This window comes from Engraulis encrasicolus, unplaced genomic scaffold, assembly GCF_034702125.1.
Source record: "Engraulis encrasicolus isolate BLACKSEA-1 unplaced genomic scaffold, IST_EnEncr_1.0 scaffold_50_np1212, whole genome shotgun sequence".
NCBI lineage: Eukaryota > Metazoa > Chordata > Actinopteri > Clupeiformes > Engraulidae > Engraulis > Engraulis encrasicolus.
In genome coordinates, this window is record NW_026945819.1 from 210,001 (window position 1) to 221,049 (window position 11,049).

The window sequence follows — 11,049 nt, forward strand, 5'->3', positions numbered from 1 at the left end:
AATTGACCCGGCATAGATTTTTGGTTGTTGTATGGCATTTTTGAAAAGCTGTTGGTTGCCCTTTGTCCTCAGTTTGGTGATTCATGGTGAGGAAAATATATTTCTTGCCTTAATTTTTTTTCCCCCAGCTTTTTCATATAACAAATCCAGAGTACAGATGTATTTTTGGTGTCTCCTCATATGTTGTCATCGCCAGGGAATCCATTTCTGCATTATATTATGAGAATTTTTGCACTTTTCTTTGCAAAATGAGTTTTGGCACATTATTTTGTCCAAAAAAACGTATCAAAAATCCATAATAACACCCAAACATGTAGAGATGGTCTTACACTTTCCATAGAGTTGATTTGGCAATAACATAATGGTCCAGGTTCATAACATTGTGGATTCAGATGAATAATGTACCTTTTTCATTTTCATTGAGGTGTTCATTTCTTATATCTTTGCATTAGATTGGCGAAATAGCTGTGAATCTGGCAGAATTGTTATTTTGTATATTTACCACACTAACATCATATAAATATTGAAAAACACCAAGTCAACATATTTCAACATTCATTTTATGCACTGAAAAACTAATTTAGTTGAAATTTGGTCTTTATCCTGCTATAAATCTCTTTGGGTTGGTCTGGACCCGAACACCACAAATGTCACTATATGATATTTTCTAATATTAGAGAAAAACTAATAAAATAAATTTGGGGATTATTGTTCTCTCATATCAGCAGTAATACATGGACAACATAATTTCTAATTGTATGACTTTAGGAAGTATTGATAGTGAATTTATACAGGTTTTGATAGTTTTAGTCATCAAAAACGATTTGCACAAGTTCAGTTCAATTTTATTGGTACCCGAGGGTAAACTGGGTTTGCAGTATAGAAGAGAAGATGGCTGTCCTTACATCAGAACCACAAGACACATGACACATAAACATGGAGTCTAAAAAACACATGTAGGACTACAAGATAAAAGACCAGTAAAGTCAAAAAGATGAATAAATAAAGAAAATGATAACTAGTGTTTTTAGGTATTTTATGGCTGAGTTTTGTTATCACGGGTCAAAATGACCCGAACACCACAGGTGTATGCAGCTTAGCTTACGAACACAACACAAGGGTTAATTCAAAACAAATCAATTGGTTTTGCCTGACTCAGGGCACAGCGTTCAAAACGTCCTCAGATCCGAGGCCAGACCTACTCGCTACCTGAAAAATTTTGCCGTCCAGCGGGTGGCGCTGGTTTACCAGGCTAGAATTTTACATGAGCTTTCTACATATCCCATAGAACTCTGTCTTTAACAAGTCCTGATAACATCAGTGAGAACTCAAAATGTTGGCAAAATTCTAAGCATATGCACTGTATGTCTGTGATGGGACAGCAAAGTACATTGTGTAGCATAGGGAAAATATTTCAAATAGATACAAATATATATTTACTTAAAATGCAAAATAACAACAAAAATAATAATTGATTATAATTAAATTGATATGCCTGTCTTTGTCATGTCTAGTGCCAGAGAGTGTGCTGCAAATGCAATTGCCCCATGGGGAAACATAAAGTTCTAACTTACTAACTATAAATATAGGACAACAACAGAACAAAGCACAACATCAACACGGATGCAGGGCCGTGTGGTGAAGGGCCGTGTGGTGAAAGGCGGTGGTCACCTGCTACATTTCCTGTATGTGGGCCTGTTTACAACCACTTCGCTTCTAAGAGACCCTAGTAATGTAGGGGACCACACCCCATTAGTCATTGGTGATGCCAATATTACTCAGGTGGACTCTTACAAATATTTAGGAGTGTACTTTGATAAGAATCTGTCTTGGAATGTTCATGTTAACAATGTGTGTACCAGGATCCAACAGAGACTACATTTTTTTACGTAGACTCAGGGTGTTTGGTGTTCAACAGAGGATTATGTTACTTTTTTACCATGCTGTTGTTGAGAGCGTAGTACGCTATGCAATCACTGTGTGGTTTGGAAACCTAAAAGCTAAAGTGAAGTCCAACATCGACAGACTGACCCCTTTGCACTGAAAGTAGTCGGGGTGAGGGATCATCCCATCCTCCAAGCAATATATGAAGAGTCTGTACTCTGGCAGGCCAGGAAAATAATTGAGGACCCATCACATGTTCTGTACCCAGAATATGAGCTGCTACCCTCTGGCAGGCGATTCAGAGTACCAGGTTTTTGAATAGATATAGGTTTTCTTTTGTCCCTGTTTCTGTTAACCTACTGAACGCAGGTCATTAACAACTACCATCCTGTAAATTCATGTATGTGGGTGGTGGGCTGTAGCGGATATGCACTTGAGTGTTTCTATGTATGTGTGTGTTTATTGTTGTTTATGTTTTTTGGTGTCATGTGTATGTTGTGTGTACAAATATGTGGCAGCTATGTATGTCCAAGACAGATTTCCTTCGGGACTACACTGTATTAAATGATATCCCATTTTTGTTGGCTCAGTTTCATTTTTTAGGTCAACTGAACTTTCAGCCCAAAACTTTTCAATGGTTTTGTTGAGCCAACACTGATAACGGTATTTCCACTCAGAAATTCCGACGCACAGTTGACATAACAATGGCATTCTTGTCATCTGGGATTGAAGTTCAAGTTCTTCCTCTGCGTCGTCACTCTACGTCATCACGTACGAGCACGTTACGTTTTTGAATCTTATCAGGAGGACGACGAGGACCGCCATTACTGGAGCGAGCATTTGGCCAACTGAGACGTGAGTAAACTTTAGACATTTTTATTGCCCATGCAAACGTTTTAACGCCATACTGTATAAGTTATCCACGAGTTTTAGTGTAACTGGCAAAAAAAGCGGTGAATTGGGTGGGTACATTACGAAGTCATGTTTTAAGCTATGCTACTTGTCCTCATCAGGCTAGTCACAGCTGGATGATACCGGATTTGTCATTTTGAGACAGACTGCGTTTTAAAAAAAACAACTACTGGAGAAATGGCCATTTACTCATAGTCGTACTGAAATGTGTACGCGTAGCTTAGTTTTGTTCTTTTAAAATTGGCCAACATGTGATGTTGACTACTGTTGTTGTCCGGTCGGGATTTGAGGTTCAGTAACTAGCTACATCCGGGGCACTCTGGAGGGAAGAGGAGAACGAACAAAGGGAATACGTTGGAACTGGAAGCATGATGGTTGGTTGAGGGAATGCTTGCACCTGCCTCTGAAGTGAACAGAGATTTCGAAGGAATTTTCTGAAGAGCAGAGTGTCCGAGTATTTCTTAAGTAGCTGGTCTTCGTTTTTGGTTTTGTGTTGCATTCAGTGAAGGGTTAAATCAGATATGTTCGGATGTGAAGGACATCGCGGTAAGAATTTGCTATCCCACCCCTCCCCCTCTGTGTGCATTAGCTAGCAAGTAGACCGAGTAGTTAGGTAAGGAACTGTGTGAGCAACATGGTAAGCTTATGTTAACTTTAAAATGAGCCGAGTTGGTTGGCAAAACCTATCTATGATCTGTAATATTGTACTTCACAAATGGGTTGAACTGTGTTCGTTTGATATGAGGACCATTCCTTTGTTACTAGCAGGTGTTTCCTCACAGCATGTTTTCTAAGTAAATTAGCAACTTGTTGCAATGCATTTGACCATTGGCTAGATAAGCTAGCTGGTTAACAAATAGTATTTTTGGAAACGGGGCTCGTGGCTGCTTAGTTGTACGACTGTCGCTAGTTTAGAGCTCTACTTTAATGTGGCACTAGAACTGCCCTTCCGAGGTTGTCCGTGTGGCTGGACTAAACCCTGCTTTGTCTGCAAGCAAAGTTGGCGTGCATGAAATAAGATTGCGTCCATAACTGCGTTATGGAAATGTGTTAGGAAATGGTTCTGAAAGTCTACTTTCGCGCCTGTTCGAGCGGGTGGCTGTAAGCGTCATATTGTAAACAAAATAGTGTTTCTAATTTTCTGTGCGTCATCTGGCTATTACCTCCACTTTCTATCGATGGTTAAATTTGCACAACAGTAGTCATATATTCCTAAATGTACGGGTTGATATCACAGAAGTATGATTGACCTGGGGTTACATTGTTGTGTTTTGCCATTCCTTTTGTTTTTGTATATAATACCTTGTAGGGATCAACTCGTAGAATAGCACTATTATGGAAACGAAGTGAACTGTACAGGGAATGTCAAAACACAAGATTGTGAATGGCCTATTTCAGTGTTTTTCTAAAAAAAAAAAAAATAAATAAATTGGTCTCTCTTGTCCCTGTTACTATGTTCACTTTAAAAAAAAAAGAAAAGAAAGAAAAGAAACTGCCTATAACTGTGGTTCAGATATAAAAGTGTAGCACCCTACATGCATGCTTAACTTGGCCTTTTATGTCTTCTCTCTTTCTGTCATGACTAGGAACTATGCGGTTTCGTGTGATCATTGCACCAGATGACATAAGAAGACTCCACATCGAAAGCCTTCCGGACACGCTTGATGCATTCATCGATATACTGAAGAGAGAACTAAGTTTGGATGGAACGCTGATAGTGCAATTTGAAGACCCAAGCTTCGGCAATGAATTATGTAATCTGACAAGCATGTCTGACCTGACAGGAGACACGACTACATTGAAGGTTTTCCAGAAGCATATCCAAGAGTCTTCAAATGTCCAGGACACCTCCAATGATGATCAGCTTTCTGATTCCACACTCGACACTGCTAGCTTGCCATCAACCTCCTCTGGAGAATCAACTCCCAAACGCAGTGGATATCTACCAGACCCTTTCATCATTCCAAAGTTCCCAACAGACATGGAGTTGAGACTACAGCGTGGCAATGAGGCATATTTCAGAGATGGCTCTCTTTTGGAAGTGTCTAAATCTATGTCCAGTGCCATCCTCGATACATTGGCAGAGGCGCTGTTTGAAATAAAGACCCACCCTAGCCCTGGAGATTGTGCCATTGTTGCGAAAGCTTTGGTGGAAAAATTTCCTTGCCTAAAAGAACCTGGCTCAACATGTGGGTGGTATGCCTGGAAATACAGCATATCCTTCAAAATGGGGAATTTCAGGCAGCAGTTACGCATTGCTGGGTCAGTGGAGCTTTCTGTGCACAAACGGTCAGCCTCCGGGGATTCCAAGAGACCACAGAAAGCCATGAGGTCAGAGGTGAATTTTCTGCCAGAACACCCTCAGAATAGAACCATGGAAATGCTTGAACAAGACCGAAACGATTTACAGAGTGAAATGATGAAAAAGAACGTGGACTGGAAGAAAGTCGATGCCCTTATGGACAGCACCTTTTCACTGAGGAGGAAGGAGGTCATCAGAGAGGAGCCTTTGGTCAAAGATCTCAAAACCAGATGGCCAGCGTTGTTCACTGAGCGGCAGGTAGGTGCCATATGTTCTTAATGCATTACTATTGAAGTGAAATTGTAGTACATGCATCCTTTATATTAATAAGGTATGTTAATATTGAGCACCAAAGTTTAGTCCCTTCCTGTGGGGTCCATGACACTGAAGCACTAATCTCTAATATACTGAATAAGAATGGATTAAACATCTTCATCCTGTACTTTCAAGAGATCACTGCTTAGGTTTGTCATGTAACCTACTAGAAAAGGCATAAGTTGGGCTCTCTTGTCTTTGTCTGTTCTTGGCCTTAATGCAGATTGAAGCAGAATTCAGACGGATTGTCTCCAAGAACCTGAAGCAGTCATTTTTTGACGGCCTGGATGAGTTGGTCCCAAGATTTCTGCGTGTTTACAGACAGAGGCAGACGGTGAAGGAACTTCCGGCTATCCTCGCCTCTCTTGATGATGATGTAAGTAATTCCTGGCATAAGGCCTATTGACTGTTGAATGAATAGACTTGGCCTAAAAAGACTGACAGAGTTGTGTTGTCATTAAAGGTAGATTATTCTCCATATCTGCTTTTTGAATTACCAGTAAAGACATATTGGCTGCATAGCTTACTATTAAAGGAACAGACCACCCCTTTTTGATTTTCACATATGTGCAGTATTTCCATGCATTATTCATGAATGTGCATATCATTTTCGTCTATGTGCTTGCATTGCCCCGTTTAACAGTATAGCCAAATTAGGCATACTAATGCAAGTCTATGGTACAAAATTAAACATCCTCAAATGTACTTATAAACCATTTTAAAATTAATGTAAAATTCACCAGAGTGTAAAACAGCAGTTTAATTCTGTCCAGTGATCACTTGTGACTTGATGCTAAAGATACCAGTTACTTCCAGTGATTATGCTAAGCTATGCTAATAATTCTGATCCAATGAATCTAAGAACTGAAAACACTGAGAAGAAAATTATATGCACATTCACGAATAATGCTGGGAAATACTGCAAATATGTGAAAATCAAAAAAGGGTGGTCTGTTCCTTTAAGCTTAGACCGGTAAATATTTATTTTACCTCGTAAATCTTCCCTAATTTGATCTTTCCATGAGTATTGGCTAAAGAACTAGAACTGATATTTTACTGTTCTGACCCTAGTACAGTAAGTTAAGCATCTAAATATGTCTTCCTGGTAGTTCATATCTAGTAGATCTACACACCCTTCATATTCTACTTTGTAGCGGCACCTTTGGCTTTTATTACTGCAGTCAGTGTTTTTGGGTTCTGATTTCTCATGTACAGTATATCCATGAAGTCCTACTAGGTAAACGTTGTGTTATAATACACAAATACACCATGACTATGATCACTGCTATTAATAAAAAAGATTGTAATCACCTTTACAATTCAAAACACATTGTCTGTTTAATCCGACATACAAAATGTGTTGCCTTAAGCCAGTGTTTCCCAACCAGGGGTACGTGTACCACAAGAGGTACGCAAGCACACTACAGGGGGTACGTAGAAAAATGTAATGATAAAAAAATATTTGGAGTGAAGTCGCACTGAGATAGAGGAACAGATATAGAGCATGAATGAGAGGTATACTCCTCATGTGACGAAATTAAGGGGGTACGCAGGACAAAAAAAGATTGGTAAACACTGCCTTAAGCTACCCTCCTTTTGCAATATATTTGCTATTTGACTTGTGTATTTAAATAGAAAACATCAAAATTCAAGGTGACTCCACACTTTCAAAATATGAGTAACCAGTAGACCCTGTGCACTTGTCTTACGATCAGCAAACTCTGCAGTGGTTTGATCAAGTTTGTGGAGGGTCCTTAAGTTTTAGTGTTTTTCATTAACAAAACAGTCTGTCTATCTCATGTGGTAAAATGGTGTAACAGTTATGTAATGCCATGTGCGAGCGTTGTACTTGCATGACAAATTAACTTTTGCTTTTGACACTGCTTGTGTAGCACTGATTTCCTTTCTGGTTTGGATTCCTATTGTTTTGTACAGAACTCAAATCAACAGAAGAGAGCCGTTGTTCTCCTTGCCCTGCCCTATTTTATGAAGGAGGACCCTTCCAATTTCTTCAAAATCTGTAAGGTACATGAGAAATTATCACTTGCTGATTTTTTTTTTCATCCAATTGAAGCAATGACTTGTTATAGAATGTGTTAATTGTACACTCCTGAGTGAAATCTTTAAACCAATTGAAAAATGACAAGCATTTGATTTAGACAAGGTTTTGGGTATAGCTTCAAATTGCTAAGTAAAGTAGTGAAGGCTCACCACTCATTTGTTGGTGCAAAGGTACATGATTTATCAGAGACGTCTTAAGTAAAAGGGAAAACATTTGCATACTCTGTATTCCTTTCTTCCTTAATGGGGTATGCCACTATTTTGGGGCTTAATACAGTTAAAATCGTTGGCTGGGGTTTATAAAGGTGGTAAAGTGTCTTATTTTTCATGTAAGCCGTTGCTTGCTTTAAGACAAGTTAAAAGAGGGACTATGTTGCTAAGCTAATGAAAGTCAATGGATCCGTGTAGCATGCTACAATGCTACATGGATCCATTGACTTTCACTAGCTTAGCGACATATTCCCTCTTTTAACTTGTCTTAAAGCAAGACAACACTTAACATGAAAAATAAGACACTTTACCACCTTTATAAACCCCAGCCAACGATTTTAACTGTAGTAAGCCCCAAAATAGTGGCATACGCCTTTAAAAATTGTTTTTCATCAAATATTTATATATTGAAATGCGTTTTATGTATGCGTATGCATCTTGAATGTCAATTTCCTGAGGAATTAATGCTGATTGGCTATGTTGTTCCTATTTCTTTGCTCTGTCACCAGCCAAATGAGGAGAGTGAAGCGGTCAAGGGAATGGACGTGGGAATCCTCATCCTTACAGAGAATGAACAGCGCCCTCTCCCCAAGGAGGTGATCGATGTCGCACTTGCACTGGAGGAGGATGTCGTTCTCCGAAACCTCAAAGATGTGCCTCACGCGTTTTCATTGCTGATGGGTCTGCTTTATGGTCTCAACATCCACTACCCAAAAGGACTCAGGTACATGTTTGAGGTCATACAGAAGGTGATAATGAAGATTGGTGCAGAGTCTTGCTCCGCAAGAGTTAATAGTGTCCGGAACAGGCTCATGTCCACACGCATGTGATCGGACACGCATCTTTAAGTGATATGCCTCACGCGTTTTCATTGCTGATGGGACTGCTTTATGGTCTCAACATCCACTACCCAAAAGGACTCAGGTACATGTTCGAGATCATACAGAAGGTGATAATGAAGATTGGCTATGAGTCTTGCTCCGCAAGAGTTAATGGTGCCCGGAACAGGCTCATGTCCACACACATGTGATCGGACGCGCGTCTTTAAGTGGAGTTGTATGCCGTTTTTTTTTTTTAAATGGTTTAGTTTTTTATACTTCCAGTTTGAAAGGTGAGGGTAGCACGTCTGTTCAAATGACTGGACTATGTTTTTTTTTTTCTGGCCCTTGTAGACGTGTATTTTGTACATAAGCTGGATGTGGGTGAATGCCAACCAGTGTGAGTGATTTCAGTATATATTGTGGATCAGACGCTGACAGACGTGGACACAGCAGCAGTAATAGTGAGGCTTACATTTTTGATCTCATTTTTTTATTGTCTCACACAGATGTGAGTACCACCTTCTGTTTAATTACGACTGTCTCAACACTTTGGCTTACACACACACACACACACACACACACACACACACACACACACACACACACACACACACACACACACACACACACACACACACACACACACACACACCAGACACTCAATTGCACTCACTGATGGCCATACACTCAGATATACTTAAAGAGACAAACTCTGATCAGTCATCCACAAACAGTTACAGTGACTCTTATTTCCATTTATTTGTTTAGGGGGGATAGCCCCTTGAGAAGATGCTGATGCTGATTTTAAGTTCTCTTGATCAAGGTCTTGTATTGATGAACCGCCCAATCTTGCGGTTTTGTTTCCCAAAAATGTTGCTCAAAAAGTTGCCTAGTGTCTTACCTTTACCCACTATTGCCAGAGATACTTTTGTGTTTGAGAGGTGAGGGTTGCAACCTGGTTCAAATGGCTTTGGAGGTTGCCATGTTTTGATCACCTTCTCTAGACAATTATACTGTAAGTTACATGTGCTTTATCTTTTGATTAATTCACCCACACGTATATCGCACATATGTGGACACAGCAGCAATAATGGTGACACTCATGTGAGGTCATACAGAAGGTTTTAGTTTCCATGTTGACTTTATTGGCCCTTGTAGACGTGTATACTGTATATAAGCTGGATGTATGTTGTATGTGTGGGTGAGTGAACCAAAATATATACTGAAATCACTCATACTGGTTGGCAGACACTGACAGACGTGGACACAGCAGCTGGAATAGTGAGGCTTACTTTTTTGTTTTCGTTGAATGTTTTATTGTCTCACATAGATGTGAGCACCACCTTCTGTTTAATTACGACTGTCTCAAACACTGGCTTACACACACACACACACACACACACACACACACACACACACACACACACACAGACACACACACAGAGACTCAGACAGACACACACACAGAGACTCAGACAGACACACACACAGAGACTCAGACAGACAGAGACTCAGACACACACACAGAGACTCAGACAGACACACACACACACAGACTCAGACACACACACAGACTCAGACACACACACACAGAGACTCAGACACACACACACACACACACACACACACACACACACACACACACACACACACACACACACACACACACACACACACACACACACACACACACACACACAGAGACTCAGACACACACACACACACACACAGAGACTCAGACAGACAGACACACACACAGAGACTCAGACAGACAGACAGACACACACACACACACACAGACTCAGACAGACACACACAGAGACACAGACACACACACACACACACACACACACAGACTCAGACAGACAGAGACACACACACACAGAGACTCAGACACGCACACGCACACGACACTCGGACGCTCTGTTACAGTGACTTTTATGTTTTGTTATACCCCAAGTGATGATGCACAGGTCAACTTTTTGAGCAAAGTTGCCTGGCAACAACACGATTGTCTACTGCTGATTCAAGTTCTGCTGATCAAGGTCTTGTATTGATGAACCCCAAAAAATATCTTGCCGTTTTGTTTCCCAAAAGTGTTGCTCAAAAAGTTGCCTAGTGTCTTACCTTTACCCACTATTGCCAGAGATACTTTTGTGTTTGAGAGATGAGAGTTGCAACCTGGTTCAAATGGCTTTGGGGGTTGCCATGTTTTGATCACCTTTTGTAGATCAATTATACTGTACATGCACTTTTATGTTTTGATTCATTCACCCACACATATATCACAAACTTATGTGGACACAGCAGCAATAATGGTGAGGTCATGTGAGGTCAGAAGGTGAAAATGAACATTTGTGTGAACATTCCTCCTCGAGACTGAAGTGAATGTTGTCTGGAACAAACTTATGTCCATCTGTGATGGCAGACGCGTATATTATACATAAGCTGGATGTGTGTGTGTGTGTGCATGTGTGGGTGAGTCAACCAAAAGAGAAACTGACCTCACTTCCACTGGTCAGCAAACACTGATGCAGATGTGGC